General features: G+C 46.0%; 1 protein-coding gene across 2 annotated transcripts in view; it reads left to right on the forward strand.

Annotated features, from left to right (window-relative positions):
* Window positions 1-788: 788 nt before the first annotated feature.
* LYPD6B (LY6/PLAUR domain containing 6B) overlaps window positions 789-24049 on the forward strand; it is a 116162-nt gene continuing 92901 nt past the window's right edge. For both annotated transcript variants that reach the window (XM_075933354.2, XM_089779721.1), the window contains exon 1: window positions 789-1384. The gene's annotated coding sequence lies outside the window, so the exon portion shown is untranslated. The remainder of the gene's footprint in view (window positions 1385-24049) is intronic.

Genomic DNA, 24049 nt, shown 5'->3' on the forward strand with positions numbered 1-24049 from the left:
TGACTCCAGGCCCCATGTGGACACTTCCATTTTGAAATGCATAAGAGCCCCTGGCTGTGTCTAGACTGGCAAGTTTGCTTTTGTGGAAAAACTCGCCAGCTGTCTATACTGGCCGCTTGAATTTCCGCAAGAACACTGACTTCCTACTGTAAGAAATCAGTGCTTCTTGCGGAAATATTATGCTGCTCCCAGTCGGCCAAAAGTCCTTTTGCGCAAAACTTCTGCGCAAAAGGGCCAGTGTAGACAGCTCAGATTTGTTTTGCGCAAAAAAGCCCCGATCGCGAAAATGGCGATCGGGGCTTTTTTGCGCAAAAGCGCGTCTAGATTGGCATGGACGCTTTTCCGCAAAAAGTGCTTTTGTGGAAACGTCTCCTACCAATCTAGAAGCAAATGCTTTTCATGGAAAACTTTTCCATGAAAAGCATTTGCGGAAAGTCATGCCAGTCTAGACTACCCGTGTTTCAAAGCAGAAGTGCCTACCTGGAGCTCAGAATCACTGAGACTTCCTGCTGGTCCCAGGCTACACCTTGAGTTTGGCATTCCTTCTTTGAAATATACAAAAGCCCCCCAGAGGCTTTTGTGCGTTTCAAAGGAGTAATGGGGAAGTGCCTATCGCCTCCTCCTGGAGTCAAAGATTCTCTTGATTATTCCACTAGTAAATTAACGGGTATTTAACACCCTTGTCCCGCACCCATGGTTCCTTCCTGAACCCCAGTCTCTTACCCCAGCTCTGTTCTGCACCCAACCTCCAGCCCGGCCCTTGCACCTTCTCCATTAATGCCAATGAAGCATGTAGCGCTCGCCCCTGTCCCACCAGCTCGGAGTGCTGCCCGCCCCTAGGCACTGAGACCCGGGCAGCAGCTGGCTGGCTCGTTCTGCAGGCAGCAGTGCAGGGCGCCTTCGGCCCTCGTTCGCGTCCCCCGGGGCCCTGCACTGTCACGGCAGCTCGGTGCGGAGCGAAGCGCCCCGCAGGCACCTGGTCTCTGGGCCATGCGTCTGCCGCGGCCCCGCCAACCGCCCAAGCGGTTCACGGCCGCTGCCCGAGCTGGGAGGAGAAGGCTGCGCTGCGCTGGGCTGGGCTGGGCTGCGCTGCCCAATTCGCTGAGCGCCGAGTCTCAGTCGGCCGGGATTTAGCGGCAGGCGCGCCTGGTCTGGAGCCCTCCCTGCTCCGCCCCTCGCTGGGAGCCGGCCCCGCCCGCCTGAGCCGCCGCGCAGGTGAGGCGCTTTGCGGGGCGCGGCTGCAGGCGCTGGGGTCCGGGGCGCGCGCGGCGCTAGGGACGCTGCCTGGCCGGCTTGGAGTGCGCTCTGCCCAGCTGCCGGACTCGCTCCCAGGCCCCCGGGGAAAGGGGCTTGGAAAGCCGGGGAGGCTCCCTGCAGCTGACGGGTGAGTGCTCGGGGCTGGGACGCGGCGCCGCTGTGGGGAGGGGCGCGGAGAGCTGGTGCCTGGATGGGACAGACGGTCTCGCATCGCCCGGCGGCGGGAGCTGGGTACGAGCCCACACGGCTCTGCCCTGCCGCTGCCGAGGCTTTTGGTCCCGAGCGGGCAGGGGTCCACGTGCGCGCCCCGCTGGGCCCCCTCAGCGCCTCTCCCGGCAGGCGCCCGGGGAAGGCGCCGGAGCTTTCTGCTGACCCAGGCGCAGCGCTGGGTGCGAGCTGGGACTCTCGGCTGGCCTAGCAACAGCGGCGAGATGCCCCGGGCTTGCGGGTTGTGAGCTCAGCCAATCGCTGCAGTCAAAGAACTTCACACCCTGCGAGTCGGTCGTCACTGTATTTGTGTTTCACGTGGACTTATGACAGGAGCAGTCTGACTCGCCAGGGAAGCTTTCCATGAAGCAGAACAGCCCTTTTCACTCATGCCTTTGTGTCTGAGCACTGTCGCCCCTTTCAGTCTAGGATTGCCAAATGCTCTGTAACGTCTATTTAAAGCTCACCACCTTTCTCATCTCCTGCCTCCTCCCTTCGGGTGGAGTGTGCATTTATTTCTGTTTTATAGCTTGGTAAACTGAGGTACGAGTGCAGTGGTTTCCCCATGGTCAGAGTGAATGAATGTCAGATCAGGAAATAGAAGTACATAGACCTTTGCTTTTAACACTTGTGATTTAACAATCACACTGTGCCTCTCTGGTTGACAGGTTGTTGTAATACTGTAACAAAGTAATTCCCAGAAGATGTACTGTGTCAAACAGTTCAGTTGTGGATGGTCCCTTTACTTCTGGGATTGTTGAAATCACTTGGCCTTTGACCTAATGCTTTTCAGTGGATTCAAGCCATATGACTCATAGACTTTAAGGTCAGAAGGGACCATTATGATCATCTAGTCTGACCCCCTGCACAGTGCAGGCCACAGAATCTCACCCACCCCTCTTAGAATAATCCTCTCACCTATGTCTCAGATATTGAAGCCTTCAAATACTTTGAAAGCCCCAAGATGCAGAGAATCCTCCAGCTGTGATCTGTGCCCCATGCTACAGAGGAAGGCAAAAAACCTCCAGGGTCTCTGCCAATCTACCCTGGAGGAAAATTCCTTCCTGACCCCAAATATGGCGATCAGCTAAACCCTGAGCATGTGGGCAAGACTCAACAGCCAGACACCCAGAAAGTTCTCTATAGTAACTCCATTGACATATAGTAACTCCATTGACCTATATGGGCATCAAGTATAACCGTACACTCCGTTACTAACAGACTAGCTCTATTTGTCTGCTATGTACAGTATACCATTCTTTTTATAGCCAGGGTAGTATCATATAATACATGGAAAGGAAGAGGGCACTCATTTCAGAGAGAGAGAGAGAGAGAGATCAGATCTAAATCTCCTGGAAAAAAGAGACAGAAACAAGATTGAGAATGAAAATTTGAAGAGCATCAGGTGTTCATTATTAAATGCTTTAAATTAAAAGTGTAAACCAGCTCTCCTATTTTCTAGACATTTGTACCTATTGTTACATTTATAAATCCTTTCAACTTGATAGTGCTTTACTTGGTCATAGTAATGTTAGCAATGTGATAGTATATCATTAACTGATTTCCTGGGCTTTATAAAAAACGCATTATATTTTAAAATAAAGAAAAGCAAACAAAGAAAAACACCCAAGAATAAAACTTGTTATTAAAATCCTGCCAGCAGGTAAAGAAAGCCTTTGAATGTATATGAAAACACTGTTTAGACCAGAAAACTGAGGATGCCTGATCTCTGGCTAGTCACCCTATCCAAACAGTCAAGCCACTTTGGGCATCTGACAGGCAGCACAAAGTTATTTCAAATGCAGTTCAAGTAAAGGCATCCAGATGTAATTGTAGATGTTCATTTTACAGTCTGGTAAGTGAGTTGTCCCATTTGGCCATGGTGAAGAGGCCATTGCTTCATGTTTGGGGTCTGTTTGCTCTTCCAGTTTATTATCCCAATTAGTTTATTATCCCAGTTAGCTTTGCTACCAGTTGTATTCACAGGAGTCATTCCCTCTCCCCCGCCTCATTATTTGGTCACTTGAAGTGAGTTAGATTTCCCAGAACCACAATTTCAGTGTTCTCTTTGGCAGCCAGTTCTTTAATGACATCCTTCCCAAACCAGAGAATGAAAGGGCACTTAGCATTAGCTCAGCTTTATCAGAGCTGTCTCCCTCATGCTTGAAACCCGGCATGAGATGTTAACTGTGAGGAGTCCAGTAAATATTGTGATCAGCTTATATGGGATGGATCCAGTATGTTTTTTGCTGGAGCATATCAGATGATTTCCACCCCCCTGTTGGCATCAGATGGTGTGTGTTTTGTCCCTCCGTTCTCTGCTGGATGATGCAAGAGAGGTGAGAGGAAAGAGTCCATGAGTTGTGGATTATGTGGGGTGTAAACTGCTTCAGCTGTTAGATACAGGCATTGTAGGAGATGAGACTTCTCCAGCAGCACCATTGGGGATTTTGCAGGAGAGAGTGTCACCTCTTTTAGTGGCAATGTGATCTTCTCCACCCAGTGGATCTATTTTCCCAGGACTTTGCCGGCTTGAGCCATTCCTGCGCCCCGGGCAGCGGGCGCGCGACGCATGTGCAACCCTGCCCCCGGCGCACTGTGCACCTTACCGCTGACTGTAGGACCTTTGAACTTGGCAAGATTATGTGACTGGAATACCAAGAGGCAGATGGACTTTCTGTAGCTTCAGACATTTTGTGCAAATTATTTAATAAGCATATTTTCATACCTGCCATAAATTTTGGCTTCATCATCTCTCCCTGCTCTCAAGCAGTGTAAGCATAGGAGGTAGAACTTAGCAGCTACATCTAGAATAGGTGGGAGGGTGCTGGATAGTACTGGGCTTCCCTTAACTTCTGTCCCCCATTGACTGTGTGACAGCTGTCCCCACTTAAGATCCAATTGGGGGAAGAGTGCAAGGAAATGGGGAAAAGTTGTGGCTCCAGGTGGCAAGGAGGGGGCAGAGAATTCTCTGCTATGGGTGTGTGGCAGAGCTGCCTAATCAATTTCACATGAGTTGCAGCAGTCTGGGCAGCTGTTTTCCTGTGTGGGCCAGTAGAAGAGCACATCTCTTTGCCTGTAATACCTCTGTTGAATGTGGTAAGTTTTGTGTGAGGGCATGCAATATTTCATTTCTGATTTATCATCTTCTCCCTCTTTCATTGCTTTGCTCTGGGGCAAATGAAGGGCAGTGCTGTCCTCTCAGTGATTCTAGAGGATGACATTTTATCTGGCACAGCAGAGTGGAAATGATACACATCCTGCAGTTCACATCAGCTTAATTCTGCCAGTTTGCTTGGGGACAGGGGCTATGTGTTGCTCCCTCCGTCCCCCGTGCTTGCAGGGTGCCTACAATGATGGGGCCTTGATTACAGTCTTACATTTAAGACTGCTGTAGTATAAACAATAATACGCTTTGCCCCCCTTTCTGCATGGAGCAACACAATACTGGTCCTCCAGTGTAGATGCTATGCAAGAAAAGGCAAATGCTGTATAAAGAGAAGAGGGAAAAGACAGACAGAGACAGATAATTGTAGTCTCTTTGGGGGCAGGGACTTTCCTTTTGTTTTATGACTGTATAGCATCTAGGACCATAGGGTCAGGCTCCATGCTTGGGGCTCAAGTCTCTGGGTCTGGGGTTGTCAATAGGCAGACTATGGGCCAAATCCTGACAGCCAGATGATTTGAATGGACACCAAAATCCTTTTATTTACTTATTATTGCTGTTATTTTTGTTATTTTCTCTGGAATCTGAACCATTACTATATCTTGACCAAAACTTTGGGCCTTGACCCCTAATCCATTATATCCTTACAAATATTTTTGGGAAAATCCCCTCTTCCAACATACAGAAATAAGGTTACATTTCTACCACATGTAAAATGAGAAAAATAAAATAGTACCTGGCTGATGGCTTATTAAATCTCACTTGTGGAATATGTTTTATCCTTATGCCACACTCACACCTTAGATTCTGTTGATTAAAAAAAACACTTTTACAGTATTTGTAAAGTGAGTTAAAGTTAATTACTTCTAGGTTTGGGATTAGTTGCATGTTTGACAGTTTGGAGTAGCTGAAGAGTATGTATGACAGGCAGAACACACCTACATCTGAGTGGCAGCATTTGTAAACTTCCAACTCAGCAGGGCCAAATTTTCATCAACACTTAGAGAACCAAGCTATTTATATTAAAAGTTACAGTTCTGAAGATAAACATTTTCATGGGAAAAACTTCCAACAATCCTTTTACTCAAAGATTGAGCTCTGGTCTTGTGCTGTGTACAGCAGGTGTGATTGCATTTTTTCTATTATTACTTGATAAATGATCCATTCAATCTACATAATAGGTAAAAATCTTTTGGGCTTTGTATTTGCTTGCAGATGATTGCTTATCAGAGTGTTCTTTATTCTAAGTCCAGAATGCCTGAATGAAACCAAAGTAGAGTTCAATTTTATCCATACCTGTGCTCTTTTCTTGCTCAGTCTTCAAAGTGTGTTTCAAAATCAGGACACATGATATATGTTAAATTTTGATGTCAATTTGTTGACTTATTTAGGAATATTTGTGGAGTGTCCCACTCAAGGTCCACTCCTGCAGTTCTTACAGTAAGACTACGTCTACACTGGCGCTCTCTTGCGCAAATACTTTTAACGCAAGAGTTTTTGTGTTAAAGTATTTGCGCAAAAGCGCATCTATATTGGTCCGGGAAACATCGTCAGAGCGATGCGCTTTTGCGCAAAAGAACGTTTACATTGGCGGGATGCTCGTGCGCAAAAGCAGAAGCCCAGAACCATTTTGAAAAGGGCAAAAGGGCACCAGCCCATTCCGGGGGTGGGGGCTGGAGCTCCTTTGAGACACATGCTTAAAGGGATCTCCCCGGACAGCCGTTTCTCTCCTGCTGCGTGCTTTAGGACCTCTTGTAGGGACTGACAGCTGCAGCAGTTCTATTGGTGGGTGCCCTTTGCCTTATTGGACACCACTGCTTTGTGCCTTAGTGCCTTTGGCTGATTTTTTTTTTCATCCTACGCTCCTTTCTTGCGCCATGGAGCCAGGGGTGGCCTTGTGCATGCTCTTGCCCCTTCCGGCCACGTTGGAGTGGCTGCAGCAGCTGCTTCAGGCTGCTGCACTCCTCCTCAAGGACCTCGAAGCAGAGGTCGCTCTGGACTCCCTCACCAGGGAGGCTATGGTGTCCCTGTGCCATCCCCACCCCACCGTGGAGAGGGCCTTCTGGAGACTGGACACCAGTACCGACAGGTGGGACCGCCTGGTCCTGGGGCAATGGGACGACCGGCAATTGGCTCCGGAACTTTCGCATGCGAAAGCGGATGTTCCTGGAGCTGTGTGCCTGGCTCGCCCCTGCGCTCCAGAGAACCACCATCCGGCTGTAGGCACCATCCCCATCAACAAGAGGGTCACCATCGTGTTATGGAAGCTGGCCACCCGGGACAGCTACTGATCGGTGGCACACCAGTTTGGGGTGGGCAGATCCACCATCGGTGTCGTCGTTACGCAGGTAAGTCCCAAGGGGAGTGGGGGGGGGGGGGAGGGTGTTGCACTCCATGCCCAGGGGCAGGCAAGACTCTAGGCTGGGTCACCCAGGGGTTTGGACCATCCCTCCCTTGCACAGGCCTGCTGGGGGGAGGGGGCTGGTGTGTGTGTGTGTGTGTGTGTGTGTGTGTGTGTGTGTGTGTGTGTGTGTGTGTGTGTGTGTGTGTGTGTGTGGAGGGCATCACGGAGGGGGAGGGCCAAGGGAGCACGCACTCACCCTGCCTTATCTGATGTGTTCCCCTGTGTTTCTCTGCACCCTTCTGCAGGTCGTCCATGCCATCAATGATGTCCTGCTCCCGAGAGTCATCTGCCTGCGTGATGTGGAGGCTATGGTGGCCGGCTTCACTGCCCTCGGGTTCCCCAACTGCAGGGGAGCCCTGGATGTAACCCACATCCCCGTCCGTGCCCCGGACCATCAAGTGGCCCATTTCATCAACAGAAAGGGGTACTTCTCAATCGTACTCCAGGCCCTCGTGGACCACCGTGGCCGCTTCCTGGAAATTTATGCGGGCTGGTCCGGCAGGGCACATGACGCCTGCATTCTGAACTCCGGCATGTTTGCAAGGCTGGAGACAGGCACTTTCTTCCCCCGGTGGGACTTTACTGTCGGGGACGTGCCAAGGCCCTACACGTGGAGTGTGTCTTCGGGCATCTGAAAGCCCTGTTCCGGTGTTTGCTTACCAGTCTGGAGATGGGTGAGCGGAATGTCCCTGAGGTAGTGGCCGCATGCTGTGTGCTCCACAACCTTGTGGAGAGGAGGCGGAAGGCATTCCTCCCAGCATGGATGGCAGGCGAGGGCCAGGCCTTCGAGCAGCCCCGCACAGCTGCCATCCTCCAGGTGCACCACAATGGGGTGCGCATCCGGGAGTCCTTCATGGAACTGTTCTCACAGGCCCCAGAGTAGGGTCGCCTCAGTCTCCCTTGACATCTCCCTCCCATCCCTTCCCTCCTCTCCTCCCCGTACTTCCCAATAAACAACCAACACAGTTTATTGCGCAAGTGCACAGAACACTTGCACAAGAGGGCTTTTTCCCGAGCGGGAGCGTCATAGTTCTTGCGCAAGAACTCGCGGCCAGTGTAGATGGGCAGCAAGATTTTGCGCAAAAGTGGTTGCTTTTGCACAAAATCTGGCCAATGTAGACACAGCCTAAGTGTAACCAAGTTCCTTGTAATCCATTTTACATTCTTGCAATAAGGATAGCAGGATTTACACTTCAGTGTGTGGAAATGTATTCTAATATGTGGGAACCAGCTATAATGGGTGGGGTGGGGGGAAATCAGTCAGTCCTATAGCAATAAATTAGTTAAGAAGGTAAAACTTTAATTTGCTAGAACATACCCATAGCTATATAAATTACAAATAGCTGTGAATATTTCTAGTTGAAATGCCTTTTACTAGTTACTCTTTTCTCTTGAAAACATTGCATATCATAATGGGCATTGTTCTGCTTCGGTATGGAAATGCTGACACTAAAGCTATGCCTAAAATTTGGAACCGAGCTAGGTTCAGGTTTTAATTCCCCGAGTTTGTGGGCTTTCTGATGAACTTGGGTTGAGCCTTTGGAAGGAAGAAGGTGGAATATTGTGGCGTGGTTTTTGTATTATTATTACTTAAAACTAAGTCAAGTTGGTGGTTTCGTCTGAGTTTCACTTTTCAGTTTGGATTTAAACCCAAGTGTGTGTGTGTGTGGGTATTAGGCTTGGTCTACACTATGGAGTTAGGCTGACCCAAGTCAGTTTGTTAACTTAAGTCTATCAATGTCTACATCAAAATGTTGCTCCTGCCAATGTGAGAGGTGTAGCACTTAGGGCATCACGGTATCGGTGTAGACACAGCATTGTACAGTGATGTTAGTGGCTTCCAGGAGTGTGTGCCATAGTGCCCGTGAGTGACTGCTTTGGTCACTGTTTTGAACTCTGCTTCCTGATGGCCAGATACACATGCTTATGCCCTCCCACTTGTAAAGCCTTGCAAATGTTTGAAATTCAATTTCCTGTTTGCTTGGTGTGGAGAGCTCACTTAGCAATTGCCCAGCTGACCATACTGACTTCATGCTGCAGATGCACATCTGCCTGGAGTACGCAGGTGCAGATGGATCTCCTGGGTCTGTGGGAAGAAGAGGTTATGCAGGCATAGCTTTGATCCAGCCATAGAAAGGTAGATATCTGCAAGCATATCGCTCGTGGCATGGTGGAGAGAGGCTACAAAAGGGACATGTGGAAGTGCCACGTGAAAGCCAAGGAGCTGTGGCAGGCATATCAGAAGGCAAGCGAGGCTAGTAGTTGTGTTGCTGGGGAGCTGCAGACATAGTGCTTTTATAAATAGCTACGTGTCTTCCCTGGTGGAAACACCACCACAATCAACCCTGTTCTGGGGAGCTAGAGTAACAGCAAAGACAAGGTATTGGAGAGAAGGAGGAAAACAAGTATGAGGAACAGGCAATGAGGAGATCCAGTGGCACAGTGAGCCAGGATCTATTCTTGACTCTAGAGCAGAAGAGCCAGTCCCTACAGTCCAGCATGGGAGAGCCTGTTGCATAGGAAGGAACCTCTGGTAAGTATGCAGTTTACTTTGATATTGCAGGGACACATTTGTTCATTTAATATTTTTTAAATTAGGATGAGTTAGTGAAATAACCAAGAGAGGCAGATTTGCTATCCGATTCTCTTTCCCATGATTAGGCGAAGGAGGTCCTGCAGAACAGTGTATGTGCACCAGACTGTTCTGTGAATCCTTCTTAGAAATCCCAAACATTTCCTGAGGGTACTCTTGTCACAGAGGAGTGGGGTGTCTGAGTCCTGCACCCCTATCTGCAGACAGATGTGACTCTTAGGCAGCAAGTAGAACAGAAGGTATATTCATTGACAGGGATGCAGCGTAGCACAGACTTGTTATTAACACAGGAACCAGAAGCAGGCAGTACAATCCATCCTGGGGAGAGGAGAACCAGCCAAGAGCCCTCATCCACTCCCCAATTGGTCCCAGCCCTGCAGGCATCCCTACCTCCTCCTTTGTTCAGATGTCTCAGCAAGGTGTCACCTAGATTCTCCCCTTCCCCCTGAGGCTCAGGTTAAAAGAGAGCTTGAGCTATTGTTGTGTACATGCTAAGATGGGGGCAGCCTCCTCCTCAGAAAGAGTCACACCCAAAACTCCCATCCCCAACCAGGCATGAGTGCAGTGCCCAGGGAATCATAGAACACTAGAACTGGAAGGGACCTTGAGAGGTCATTGAGTCCAGTCCCCTGCCCTCATGGCAGGACCCAGTACCATCTAGACCATCCCTGATAGATGTCTATCTAACCTGCTCTTAAATATTACCAGAGATGGCAATTCCACTACCTCCCTGGGCAACTTATTCCAGTGTTTAACCACCCTGACAGGAAGTTTTTCCTAATGTCCAACCTAAAACTGGGAAACCGAGGCACACACAGGGTTACAACAGAGCAGCACAGGACAGTAGGAATCACATACAACATGACAAGTCAACAGAGTGAATACAATCTGGGGAGTCTCTGGGGAGTGCTGTCTGATTTATTTTGCCATGGTAGGACTTTTCCCCACACCGCTAAGCAATTACTTCAGCAGGCACCATTGATGCACACAAGCTAGCAGCATGCAGACCTGGTCTGTAGCCAAATGCGCATAGGAACTGTTCCCTTACAGCAGGGCTACTCAACTTTGGAAGCCCCGGGGGCCACAATGATACTCACAGCACATGCCAAAGGCCACAACCTAAGTGTGGTTGCATGTACGTGCAAATATATATGAAAATATATACAAATAGCTTATTTTACACTGATGGGCATGAGTATAAAGCACTTCCCACAATGCCCTGGTGCTCCTGGCACCTCCTATCTGGGGGCTAGAAACTCTGACACCCTGGAACAAACGCCGTCTGTTCCAACCAGCCTCTCTGCTTGCGTCTTTCAGTGCTCACCCCGCCTGGGAGCGGCCTTGCCATTTTCGAGTGTTTTCTCAGTGTTCAAAGATTCCCACCTGTGGGCCGAGTGTTGAGCAGCCCTGTCTTATAGTCTCTGTTACCTTCAGAAGTGTGATATCAGCTAAAATCACCAAGAAAATGCCAGCTTTCAGTTCAGTGGTCCTATCTGCGTATACTCATGCCTGTGAGCTACCCTCCTCCAGAGTTCCAATTTACCCACTCCCCACCAAGCTAGGGATGTAAAGGATGTTACTGGCATGCTTACTGGGTAACCTGTTAACAAGAGGCCCAGCTGGAGCAGCCCTCTGCCCAGGCTGCACTGCAGCAGGCCCTACCTGGCCAGGCCCACTGCATCACAGCATGGGTGGGGAGCTGCTCCAACCTGGCCGGACCTGCCACATCATGAACAGGGGCTTCTCCAGGGCTAACCAGTTAAAAGTAGTGTTTACCCAGTTCACTTTTTAAATGGGAATTAACGTCGCTACTTGAGCCATATGCACTGTGGGACTGGCACCATGCTCTATGGATCCCAAGGAGAAGTGAGAATGAAGTACTCGCAACTTGTGTGGCTCAAGGGGAGTTTGTTCAGTGTTCCCAGTTTCCATTTATCTTGTGAACACACTCACTAGAGTACCTCTGTGCATTGTATCTTTTGCAGGTGGAAATGTGGCCTTGAGGGACTCTCCATCCACATCCCCAGAAGGGCTCAACTGGATGAGGAGAAGGAAGAGGATGTGAGATGAAGTGGCATAGCTGTGGGTGGGCCTGAGTGGGCCATGCCCCCCCCCCATTTTTCTCCTGAGAAAAGTGTGCCATGGTCCACTCAGGCCCACCCACGGCTAGCCAGGTGCAGGGGCTGACTCCGCTGTACCTGGTGTTCCAGCCAAGGAGCAGGGTTGAATTGCAAGGGCTGAATTGCAACCATGTCGCCTGCCCTCCAGCTGGGGAGGGGAATTGAGTCACAGGGACTTACTGCCCCCACCATTGCCCACCCACCTGAAGTCAGGGCCCACTCTAGTGGGCCTCTCTGGCGTCGCTCCTGGAATGATGTGGTCCAAGAGATCCTGCAAGCCTTTGGTGCTTCAGATACTGAGCACAGGACTTGGAGCTCTATCACCTTTCCCCATTAACTGGCTCCTTCCTCTCCCACTGATGGGCAGAGAGATTTGTACCTGTGAGGGTGTAGAATGACATGGGTGTCAATATCTCAGCACAAACATTATATGCCATTGGCAGAATGAAATGGGCGGGGGGAGGAAGGGGAGCCAATCACAGTTAATTCTGTGCATTTGGGGTGTAGCTGGCTTTCTGAGCACTGCACTGGGCCCCTAGGTGGATTTGGCAATGGTACCACCATCCACATATGGAACGGAACACTGATTTTGTCCACCCATCTGAGAATTTCTCAAGTATGGTTTCCCTCGCTAAGTGTGGCTCTCATCTTTGGCCTGTCCTCTGATCCCATTCCATCTCTGTTAGCCACGCTGGATTTGATAGAACACCTGTCTGAATGTTGCTTCGCTCATTTCCAAATATGGATACACCACTGGATGGTACTCAGAACTGGATGCTAATTAAGGCCAATTGTGTTGTAACTGCATCTCTCAACACTATTGTTTGTGTGTGCAGTGTAGAAGGGCCATAAAAATCTGAAGTCTGCTAAGAAGTTATTTGATTATGAAACTTTAAAAAACAATTTTGAGACAAACATAGAAAGAATCAAAGTATTGGGGAAAAAAAGTGATTTGATTTGAGAACGTACCAGGTCAAGTTTTGCCCTCATTTACATTGTTTAAAGTTGTGCATGGGTATGAAGGGCAGAATATGGCACCCTATCTAAATTAAATCAGTTATAGCACAAACAGTTCAGCCTAGTGTGGTGTTTTTGTTAAGGCAAATGAACCCATTGCCTATAAATCAGGAATTTTAAACTGGAGGGGTAATCTGGCATAATTTAAACAGATCAGTGCAGCATGTTGATATTATGACAATAGGTACTTCACTCAAGCTGACTGTTATCTTTCCTAATGATTGGAGGATGATGTGGTTAAGGCACAATACAAGGAGGCAGGAGGTCTGGGGATTTTTTTGTTCATACCTAAATTTTTGTCTGTTAAGAATACCTCTTTGTGTATGAGAGCTTTCAGACAAATTAGCTGATGGATTTTCTAGGAATATTTTTCTTACAACCTAATAAAATTGTACTTGTAGATACAAGTGATAGAGAAGATGAACCTGAAATATTTAGCCCTACCCTGGATTAGGTGATTAGTTAGGATTAAAGATTGATACCAGTGGTAGGAGCAGAGCTTCAGTTTATTTTATTTGGTTTATTCTAGGTTAAATGTAAAGTACTATGATTTTTACTTATTTAGTCACTTATTTAAATAGCAAGCTTATATAGAACAGTGTCCACTTTTTTGTCATGGGTTATAAACCCTTGGTGGCTACAGTATTACAATTCTGAAAATCCTTCTGTGGTATTTGGTGGGTTGTTGGTATGTCTCCTTTAATAGCTAGTGGAGCAAATAACTGCAGCTTAATCTTCAGACTGTAGAATAAAAATTGTTTGAATATTTGAACACACAAGTTGACACTAGACGAGGATATACATTTTTAGATCAGTAATCTGCCTCAGGCAGTACCCAACATCTGTTTCAGAGGAAGATTAAAATCTGTCCATTATCGAGAGGGCGTAGATAAGAATTCCTCTTCAACCCTCACAGATTATGCTCTGAAATGTGGTGATTACCTTTACTGTGGTTTACATTTGCATAACTGCAGATGTTGTTAATTATGCAGGCATCTAGTCCTTCAATTAAAAAAATGCCGCAATACTTGTCTCGATGATTGCACTAGTTCTGTTATAACAAAGTGGCATCAAAACTCAAAGCTTGTTTGAATATATAGAGCTAGGATTAGAAGTTTCTGAAATCAATGGAAAGCAAAGGGCATCTAGCATCTCAGAACCTTAGTAACGTGGCATACACTGTGCTTGTCACCTTGGCTCCAAAGTCTGTCCTACTAGCATTGATTTTTCCTCCACCATGGATGAACTTCACTTGGACTGGTGTACACTAGAATCACTACAGCAGCGTAGCTGTACCTAAGGATATTAAGAGTCAGGTAATTGACTAATTGTGTAGTCAATACAATTGGTATCAACTGCATGATTAGCCACTAAGGGAAGGCACTCTGTCCCGGCTCGTGCCAGTCCAGGAGCAGTCCCGGCTCCAATGACATTTAAACTGTGGAGCTGCAGCAGGGTTAGGTACTACATTTAAAATGCACAGCTACGGCAGTCCCGGGCCAGCACTAGTGGGATCTGAACCAGGCTTGCTCAGTTGCGGTTCATGCCAGGTTCAGCAGCCCCTGTTCATGGGGGGATCCCAGCAGGGAGCTGGGCCCTGGCCCTGGACTGCTGCTGCAAAGCAGAGGCTGCTTCAGCAGTAGCCCCTGTTCATGGCAGCCTGGGCTGGCTGCAAACGGGCTGCTGCCGGAGCAGCCTCTGTTCGTGGCAGTTAGGGCCTGCTGCCAGAGCAGCCTCTGCCCACAGCCAGCCCGGGCTGCCGTGGATAGGGGCTGCTTTGCAGCAGCCTCTCCATCCACCATCCCCTCTGCTACTGAGGCACTGGGGGGAATAGGCAGTATCGCAGAGACAGTGCTAGGGGGAAATCAGCTTTTAAGCTGGCTCCCCCAGTGCCAGCTCCTGTTCCCCTCGGATACAGAGGTAGCAAGGGGGCAGGGAAACGAGTAGTCGGCTACTCGCTTACATTCATCCCTAGCTGTACCAAGGTAGCTATGCCTCTGTAGTACTGCTAGTAAAGATGCTCTATGCCAGACGGACAAAGTGGTGAGAGCTATATCGGTGGGAGAACTTCCCCTGCCAAAGTAGCAATGAGTGCAGCTGCGCTTAGGTCCGTGTAACTTGCATCGCTCAGAGGGCTGGCTCAAGGTGCTGATGTGTCTCCTGTTCTTCTCTCCTGAAGGCTAGTTTGGAAAACAAATTTGGCCATTGCTCCTTCTAGTCAGATTCCCTACAACTTGTAGAGTCATGATAAGTGTTGTCACAGTAACGTTGTACGCTAGGTTGGAATCTGCTTTCTTCCCAAAAGACCACTGTCTGACTCTGGTAACACACCACCTGACTCCCACTTGTCATTGCCATTATTTGTGCTCTGTTCTTAGCCCCTCATGGTTGTAAGACTGCATGGTATTGTCTTCTGCCTGATGTTTATTACACAATGATGGAAGGAGGGAAGATTATCAGCTGGCATCTGAGCTAGACAGGAATGTTTCAAACTACTCAAAAATCTGACATTTCCCACAGGACAAGTCCTTTATCTGCTTTGTACAAATCTATTGTCATGAATTGGATAGGCACATGCTGAATTTGTTTTTTCAAAAAACCTGTTTTCTCAAACAGAAAAATTGTGTTAAACAGCAAACTAATTAAAAACACACATTCAAATCCCACCTTCATCTCAGTTTAAAAAATAATCAACAATAAGCCTGCATGTTGGCCCAGATCCTCCAATCTATCTGAACTGTAGCTGGGACAAAAAGGTGGCTTACTGTCCTTGATTCTGGCACTGTCTGGAGGCTATTCCAACTAGTTGCATCTACTTGCTTTAGTAAATGATCAGGTGGATTGTATTTTGCAAACGGACACCTGAAGCCCTATCCTTCCTTTAGGAGTACCTTGCTGGTACATGTCAATTTATTCCTCTTATGGAATGTAAATCCAAGCTAATGATGAATTCCTACACCTGTTCCAATTTAGTGTAAATTATCTTAATTGTCTAAAAATTATCTTAAAAATCAAAAGTCGAGCAACAACGTGTTCCAAGCACACAAGAGGTGAGATAGATATTGTGTAACATGGCTAGCCTAGTTAGGCATTGGGTTTCATTTCAGGTCTTGTGCAGAATGCACAGCCACTAGGGGATGTACCTTGTATTAAAATACCATGCGATTGTAAGTTTCAGAGGAACTCCCCTATATGTGCAAAACTTAAAGGCTACCAGGATGTAAATTACCTTTTTGATTAAAAAAAAAAAAAAGGTTTAAAGATGATTATTATTGCACCCTGCTTGATCTCAGGCAATGATGATATAACTCAAAGTGAGGAAGAGGAAGGCCATTATAGCTTGCTTACATGCAGTCTATGAGCCCTTACATTTCTTAGCAATTTTTCATGCTGCCTCTTTCCCTATGGAATTTTTACTAAGAGCACCTTTACAACTAGTTCAGATCCCAGCCTGTTATCTTATTGACAACTTCACCTGATTGTTCTTTCTGACAGATGATTCCTGGTATTCAAGCATGTACTTGTTAACAGCTCTTTGAATAGTGAACATCTAATAGCACATCACTGAGGTTAAGGTAATAAGTGCCTGTCAGTTGGCAGATACATTACGATAACCTCACTTTAACGGCTAGTTGTTCATTGGACGTCAGATTTAATCTGTTCTTGTCATTCATTCTTTCTCTTACTATCTCGCATTGTGCCTCTTTCTGTCCCATACAATCCTTTTCTGTCCCTTAATAGCAATCATACCTTATATATAATCCAACTATTTTAGTATACAAATAAAGCAGAAGAATTTGCTATCTCAGATTACTTAGTGGCTAAGAAAAATGTGATCTACATCTCCCTGTTCCCCATGGTCACAATTAGCTTCTTTGAGACACAGGATTATTTAATTAATGAAAGGCTTTAGGGACAGGGCTTGAAAGATTTACTCTGCTAGTTATCTTGGGAATTAAGCTCACTAACCAGGGGAAATTGCCTGTTATCATTTTTCATAGGGTCATGCCCCTTGCAGTTTAAAGGCCAAAAAAAAAAAAAAAAAATGGGTGGTGGGGGGGGGGACTCCCTTTTAAAAAAAAATTTCTTCCAGATATTATTTATTTATTTAGCAGTGGGGAATATTAGAAGCTCACTAAAGACTTACAAAAGACATAAAGGAATGCAACTATTCAAGGATATCTTAGGGCATGTCTACAATACGTTAGGGTATGTCTACTCTACCACCCTAGTTCGAACTAGGGTGGTAATGTGGGCAACCGGAGTTGCAAATGAAGCCCGGGATTTAAATTTCTCGGGCTTCATTTGCATCTTGCCGCGCGCCGCCATTTTTAAATGTCCGCTAGTGCAGACAAAATATAGCTTGCAGGCGGAATCCAGCTTGCCAGGCCACCAGACCCAGCCCACGGACACAGCGGGGAGCCTCAGGCAGACTCCCTGCCTGCCTCTGCACGCTGCTCAGAAAAGCGGCTGCCGGGCCATTTGTGTTTCAGAAATGTGGAGAAGGGGAGGGAGAGGCTTCATGTGCTGCCCTGCCCCTAGTGCAATCCTATTGGCCAATTTCTAGCCAATGACAACTGTTGAAGATCAGGGAGCAGGCATAGCACCCCTCTTTCCTCCTCTCAGGCTCTTATTCACAGATGCACATGGCCCCTGCAGCTTGTGTGGGGGTGGGGCAGGCAGGGAGCCTGCATGAGAAACCTGCTAAGCTGCTGGCCGGGAATTACCCAGATAAGTCTCCCAGCCAAAGCCTGCCTCTAGCACCCCAGCCTCTTCTTCCCCCCCACTTCTCTACCCCCCACTCCTGCCTCTACCCTATATGTCAGACCCTCTGCCTCCTCCTGAACCCATACCACTTTCCAGACTCTGCACCCCAATTCTCTGCCCCAGATCACAATCCCTTCCTGCCCTTGGTCAAAACCAGGGTTTCCTCCTTTTTTGAGGAAAAGCGGCTTTTCAACGAAGGGGGTGGTTCTCCGAAAAAAGCTGCGTCTTAATTACTTTCACTTTCAAAAGGTCTGCTTTCAAAAGTGCGATTGAAAGAAGATATGCAAATTCCGCAGGCTGAAATCCTCTTTTGACCGTCCCATGTAGTCTAGATACGCTCTAAGTTGTGCACTTGTGCCGGTGTGCAGAAAAATTTCCACCCCACCCATCTCCTATGCAGAATCATGCAGCCATGTTGCAGGCAGCAGGCAGCTGCTCTGGTGGCCAGGGCCAGAGAAGCTGTGAGCTGCGTGGCAGGTGCCAAGAGGCTGCTCTGGTGGCCAGGGTTGGGGTCGGAGTTGCCATATGGGAGCCTGAGTGGGAGACATCAGGGGCAGGTATTGAGGTTGGTACTATTGGGGGAGGCAATGGGGCCATGGACAGCAGGGGCCAGCACAGAAGCCAGGTGGATGTGGGGCAAAGGCACCAACCATCTGTGGCGGTGGGAGGTACTAGGTGCAGGTAACTTCCGGGTTGGGGGGAGAGGGTGAGGAGCAGGGCTGAACACAGGTCTCTGGGCGATTAGGGGGAGGGGAACAGGTAAGGTGCAGAGCCGGCACAGATCTCTGGGTGATGGGGGAGGGGAGGACAGCCAAGGTGCGAAGCTGGGCAGAGGTCTTTGGGCGATGGGGGGGAGGGGAACAGACAAGGTTTGGGGTTGCATACAGGTCTATGGGTGATGGGAAATAGGTGAGATGTGGGGCTGGGCACAGGTCGTGGGGCTGGGCACAGGTCTCTGGGCAGTGGTGCTTGGGCTATGGGCACTACGCCCAGATATTGGCTATGGTTGGGGGGCAGATAGCATGGCCCTGGCATATATACTGGTGGCACATGGGGGGGCAGATTGAAAGGCTAGGCACAACTACAGGGTATGTGTGTGAGGGATAGGCAGTTAGGTTTATTCATGGCTTTATGTGGTCCTGATGAGTACATTGGCAATGGGGAATGTACAGAGTGTGTTGGGGGTAGGGGCCAGCAAGCTGGGTAGTTGTCAGGGTGGGTGGGTGCAGGGTCATGCACCTTGTTAATTAACTGTTTGTTTTAGTATTTTTTCTTACATAATTTAAATTATATATATGTAATTTTGTTAGTAACTGGTGGGTGCCACAGTGGCGCACATCCAAACAAGCGCACATGACAGCAGTATTGGTGCACAAGACAAAACTCACTCTGTTCGCGGATGGAAAATCTTGGAACACTGGTCATAGCTCAAACCTTTGCAACCCAGTCCCCTGCCCCAGATCACAATCCCCTCCTGCCTTATATCCCGGCACTCCCTTCTGCACTGCAGTCCTCTGCCCTAGTCACAATCCCTTTCTGCCCAGGTCACGACCTAAATCCCTGCACCCCAGTTGTGTGCCCCCGGTCACAACTGCCTCCTTCGCCAAAACTCTATCCCAGACCCCACACCTCTTCCTTTAATATCATGGAAGAGTCTAGCCCTTGACCACTTTCCAAAATCCTGGAGTTCCCTCTTCCATCAAAAATTATTGCCCACCCATGCTCTTAAGCATTTAAATAGCCCCACTGACATCAACAGGACTGTTAGGGTAGGGATGTTAAATTTAGTTTAATCAACTAATTGACGGGTTTTTCCATTGACTAGTCAATTAGTCAATAAGTAGGGGAGCCACAGTGGGGTTAACTCCTAGCCTGGGAGCTAACCCTGCTGTGACTCTGCCTTTTAAATGTAGTAAGAACTTGCTGGCTCTTACTACATTTAAAAAGCTAAAGTACAGCAGGGAGGGACCCAGTGTGAGCCAGGACAGCTGATTCCCAGCTCGTTTAGGATCTCTCCTGCTGAGCTTCTGATTTTTAAACTTATTAAGAGCCTGCTGGCTCTTAAACCATTTAAAAAGCAGAGGTGCAGCATATGGAACTGGGCCCGAGCTGGGAATCAGCTGATTCCCGGAACACACCTGGCCCCACCTGCCTTCCCTGCTCCCCATGGAAATGTTGCTGGTGTGAGCTGCAAAGGGGGAGGGAAGCAACTAGTCGAAGGACTAGTTGACTATCCAATAAGCTTTTGCTTATTGGATAGTTGACTAGTCGCTTACATCCCTATATTAGGGTCTCAATTACCTTGATGAATCAAAGCCTTGGAAATATCTGTCTCATGGGAGAAGTCTACTTTTATGGAAAGAAGGAAACGTGAAAGGCAACAGATGGTAAAAGATGGTCCAGTGCTTCAATCTCTCACCTGGGACTTGGGAGATGTGACCTTAGTTCCCTGCTCTGCCAGACTTCCCGAGTGATCTTAAGCAAGTCATTAAGTCTGTCTGCCTTGGTTTCCCATCTGTAAAATGAGGCTAATAGCACTTCTGTGCATCAGAGGTCTGTTGTGAAGATTGATAACTTGAAAGACAATGAGATACTACAGTAAAAGTGGGTTCAATAAGTATCTAGAACAGATAGAATTGTAGCAAGATTTGTAATGAGAACCCTTTCAAACATAAAACACTGTCAGTCTTGGTTGTAGTTAGGTACTCGGTTCTGATTCATTCTAGGTGGTGTGGCTAAGTTCAGATGTTCAGGAATCAAAAATCATTCCCCCAAACAGTCATGAGACTGGTTTAAAAGTAACCATTCTTTTATTTTGAGGGAGGAGGAGGAGAAATTGTTGGTGTTTTCATTTGCCTCTTGGCTTCACTTTGAGTCATCACATTTTCAAACTTTTCTCTATAAATACAAAAGCTAGAAACTTCATTTTTTAAAAAAAGCTGAGATTCTCACCTAAATAGATGAGTATAGAAGACCAGGCTTTAAGAAAAACCCAAATATTGTAAGACTTATCATAAAAATCACAAGAATTGGGAACAATGAAAAATCCATTAAAATGGTTTGTCACTTGTGGTTGCTTCTAATATGCTGAAGTTTTCCATAATAGTGTCATTTCTTATAAAGTTTTACTACTGGGAGAAGTAAATGATTCCCAGGTACAATAGACATTTCCTATTCTACTTGGAGCCATGTTAGCCTTAAAGAGCCCTTTTACATGTCGGTATAGTCTTCCCATCTGTCGACCTCAATCTGCATCAACTGGAACAAAAATGTCACTTAGTTCTCCAAATCAGATACCGGTGTTGACTATTTAGGGTGGATATTATCCTACTGTATAAAATCAGAATGTTTAGTTGTGTTGTGATAACAGGGTTAACTTGTATGCCTAAATTGTAAGCTCAAGTGTAAAAAGTGAGTGTAAGTTAATAGGTTATTGTGACACTTTATAACAACAAATGATGATAGGAAAAGATGCAGAAGTATGAACAGTACATATGCCTCCTGATAAAATTGAAGAACTGTGTTAAGACCATGCATGGTAAACAAGAATCCCCACCTCCCCCACCTTATTCCTTTTCTTTCCTATCTCTTACCTTTTAGTCTTCTGTTTAATAAGACTCTGCTTTACTCCGCAAAGACTCCATAATTTGCAACACTTGAACCTGTGACCAGAGAGGCAGCTATACACAATGTCTTGAGAAGCTGGTACTGTATAAGTTTGCCATATCTGAGACCATGTCCCCAGTTACTGGGATTTCACACTACTGTGATCGATGTAGTATGTGGGGGGGTCGATTTAGTGTGTCTAGAGAAGATCCACTAAATTGATGGCAAAGTGCTCTCCAGTCAACTCTAGTACTCCACCAGGATTAAAAGCATAAGGTAAGTTAATGGGAGAGTGTCTCCCATCAATAGACGCCATGGTAAGTCTTAGCTACATCAACTCCAGATGAATTATTTAGGTAGCTGGAATAGTAAAACTTAAGTTAACTTACTGCACTAATGTAGACTATGCCTGAACATCTGATTAGATGATATGGTGAGTCTCCTACCTTGTAGCAGGGAAGTTACAAGGGGAAGTCAGTGCTAGAGACAGAAGCTGTGTTTTCTTTTTGCTATTCTTTTATCTTCCTTTTTGTGTGGGTTTGTCTTGTTTTGTTGTCTCAGAAAACATGATCAGACATTAACAATAACAGCCATAACAGCTTCACCCCATTTCAACTAACTTTTTCTTTGCTTCCACAAAGTGGACATCTATTATCACATTTAATATAATCTAAAAGACTGTTAAGCAATTTCTTTCTGTCTTAAGAACTCTCTAGCTAAATGGAAAGGAAACAAGGGGTGTAGTTAAAAAAAGCCATATTTAATACTTTATATTTCAAATGCTGAAACTGTTTTTCTTTCTTTTCCATTTCTTTATTAAAAGATAAAAAAGATATTTAATGGTGTATTTGCCATGGTACCAACAGGATGAAGTTTTTGTATCCCAAGCCTGGAACCTTGTTTAAAATTGTTGAATGTTGAACTGTCTGGATTATGATAACTTTTACTTTTACTACTCTGGGCTCATCCATTTAAATTAATACAATAGTTTAAGATAGCAGTTGCCAGTTTTATAAGCCCTGTAGTGACATGGATGCTTTTATGAACTTTCAGAAGTACTTTGCATTTTCAACTTGGGCCCATGTAAAATCAACCGATTCTGTGTTTTTACTCAAGTAAGAGTTTAGCTGTTTTCATTATAGCCTAGATGTAACTAAGTGAACATGTTGGAGCATATTATGTGATTTTAAAGGATTGTACACATTACTGTACTTCTGACAGACTTAACTTGATGGTTTTAGGAAAGTTTACACGTATTTTTATGTTTCAACATGAACCTTGCAGACAAGAATTATTTTCTTTAAATAGTTATTCATGTACTTCTGAAACACAAATACTTTACACAGGGAGCCACTTATTTGTCTTTTATGAATATATAAGAAAGTAAATATCAGTTTATGGACTAAAAGGCTTACATTTTGCATTATATCTGAACCTGTAACTCTTACTGAAGTCCTTGAAAACTTGCAATTCAGAGTCATACCAAAGTATAACAATCACCATCTAAACTCATGTCTTTTTTTGTGTGTGTGTGACCCATGAGACTTAGTCACTCAAGTGGCATTAATACAGCAAGTTAATGGTAGATCCTGATAGACTGGGGTCGAAAGGACTGTAGGCATAGGACTTAAAACCAGATCTATTCTGGGTTCTAGTACTGGTTCATTTGACTTACTGTTACTTTAGCCAAGTGTCATGAGCTAATCTGTTTCTCTTTAAGAAACTTCTCACCATTCATCTACTTTGTCCTAGGCCAATATTGGGTGAAGGTGACTTCTGTCTGTTTCTTGATTTAGATAAATACTTGGATCACAAGCCATCTTACATTTAGGTCCATTTTATGGATGGGGACCTGAGGTATACTGTGGCTAATTGATTTACCTAGGATCACACAGGAAGTCTGCAGCAGAATAGGGACTGTAACACAGACTGCCAACCTCCTAGGTTAGTGCATCATCCTTTCTCTCCAGATTATAGTGCTCATTATATTTGCTTATCTGAAGGTGTTGTGATGATTAAGTAGTTAATATTTGTACATCGTTTTGAAGTTTCAAAGTGCTCTCAGTTAAATGTTTGATAAATTGGGCCTATCTTTTTTTTGGCGAATGTACCTGACAAGAAACAATGGTACACAGGAAAATTCAAGAGATGTTGACATGTACATCTCCTAAGTTAATGGCAATCCCTCAGTAACTGTGCAAACACTTTACTGAAGATGAGATGAAAATAGTTGCTTCCAGAAAGATTGTTTCTGAGTCAATATGTGTTTTTTCTGAATAATGCTTTTATGCAGCATTCTGGAGGTGCCATTTTAAATATTTCTGGGGTTTATCTAGAGATCAGTCACAAAATTTGTTGAGCACTGACATTTGTCGTTTAAGATTTGGCTCAGGACTGAGCTATATAATTTTCCTTCATACATCAGTATGATTTTATTTGTAACAGTGAAGCTTACTGTATAAAGTTTAGCAGTTAAAAGTTGGGCTATGCTCAGAAAAGTGATGCTAAAAATTCCAATTGTCTCTATATATTCATTATCATGTCTGCTTATTTTCCTAAATAAAATAGTTTTTTATTATACTTTGCACATCAGCATTTCATAGCCAGTATAGATAAGGGTGAATGAGCTGGATTCTATTTTGGATCTTACACAAACAGAAATGTTAAATTAAGGTATTGATGCATACCATTTTACAGGGCTATTTGGATCAATATCCATTAATTTCAGTGGGATTTGAGTGTGCTCAGAATCTCTCAGAATTGGGCCCTAAAGTACTAAGCTGTGATTCTGATACTTAAAAAATGTCTAACTTTATTCATATGAACAATCCTCCTTGAAGTCTAGTGTAATGGTGGATGGGTAAGGGAGTACAGCTTAGGCTTTCTATGCTACAAAGTTAGGTCTAGGTAAA

The sequence above is a fragment of the Pelodiscus sinensis genome, chromosome 7 (assembly GCF_052426305.1).
Source record: "Pelodiscus sinensis isolate ZL-2025 chromosome 7, ASM5242630v1, whole genome shotgun sequence".
Lineage (NCBI taxonomy): Eukaryota > Metazoa > Chordata > Testudines > Trionychidae > Pelodiscus > Pelodiscus sinensis.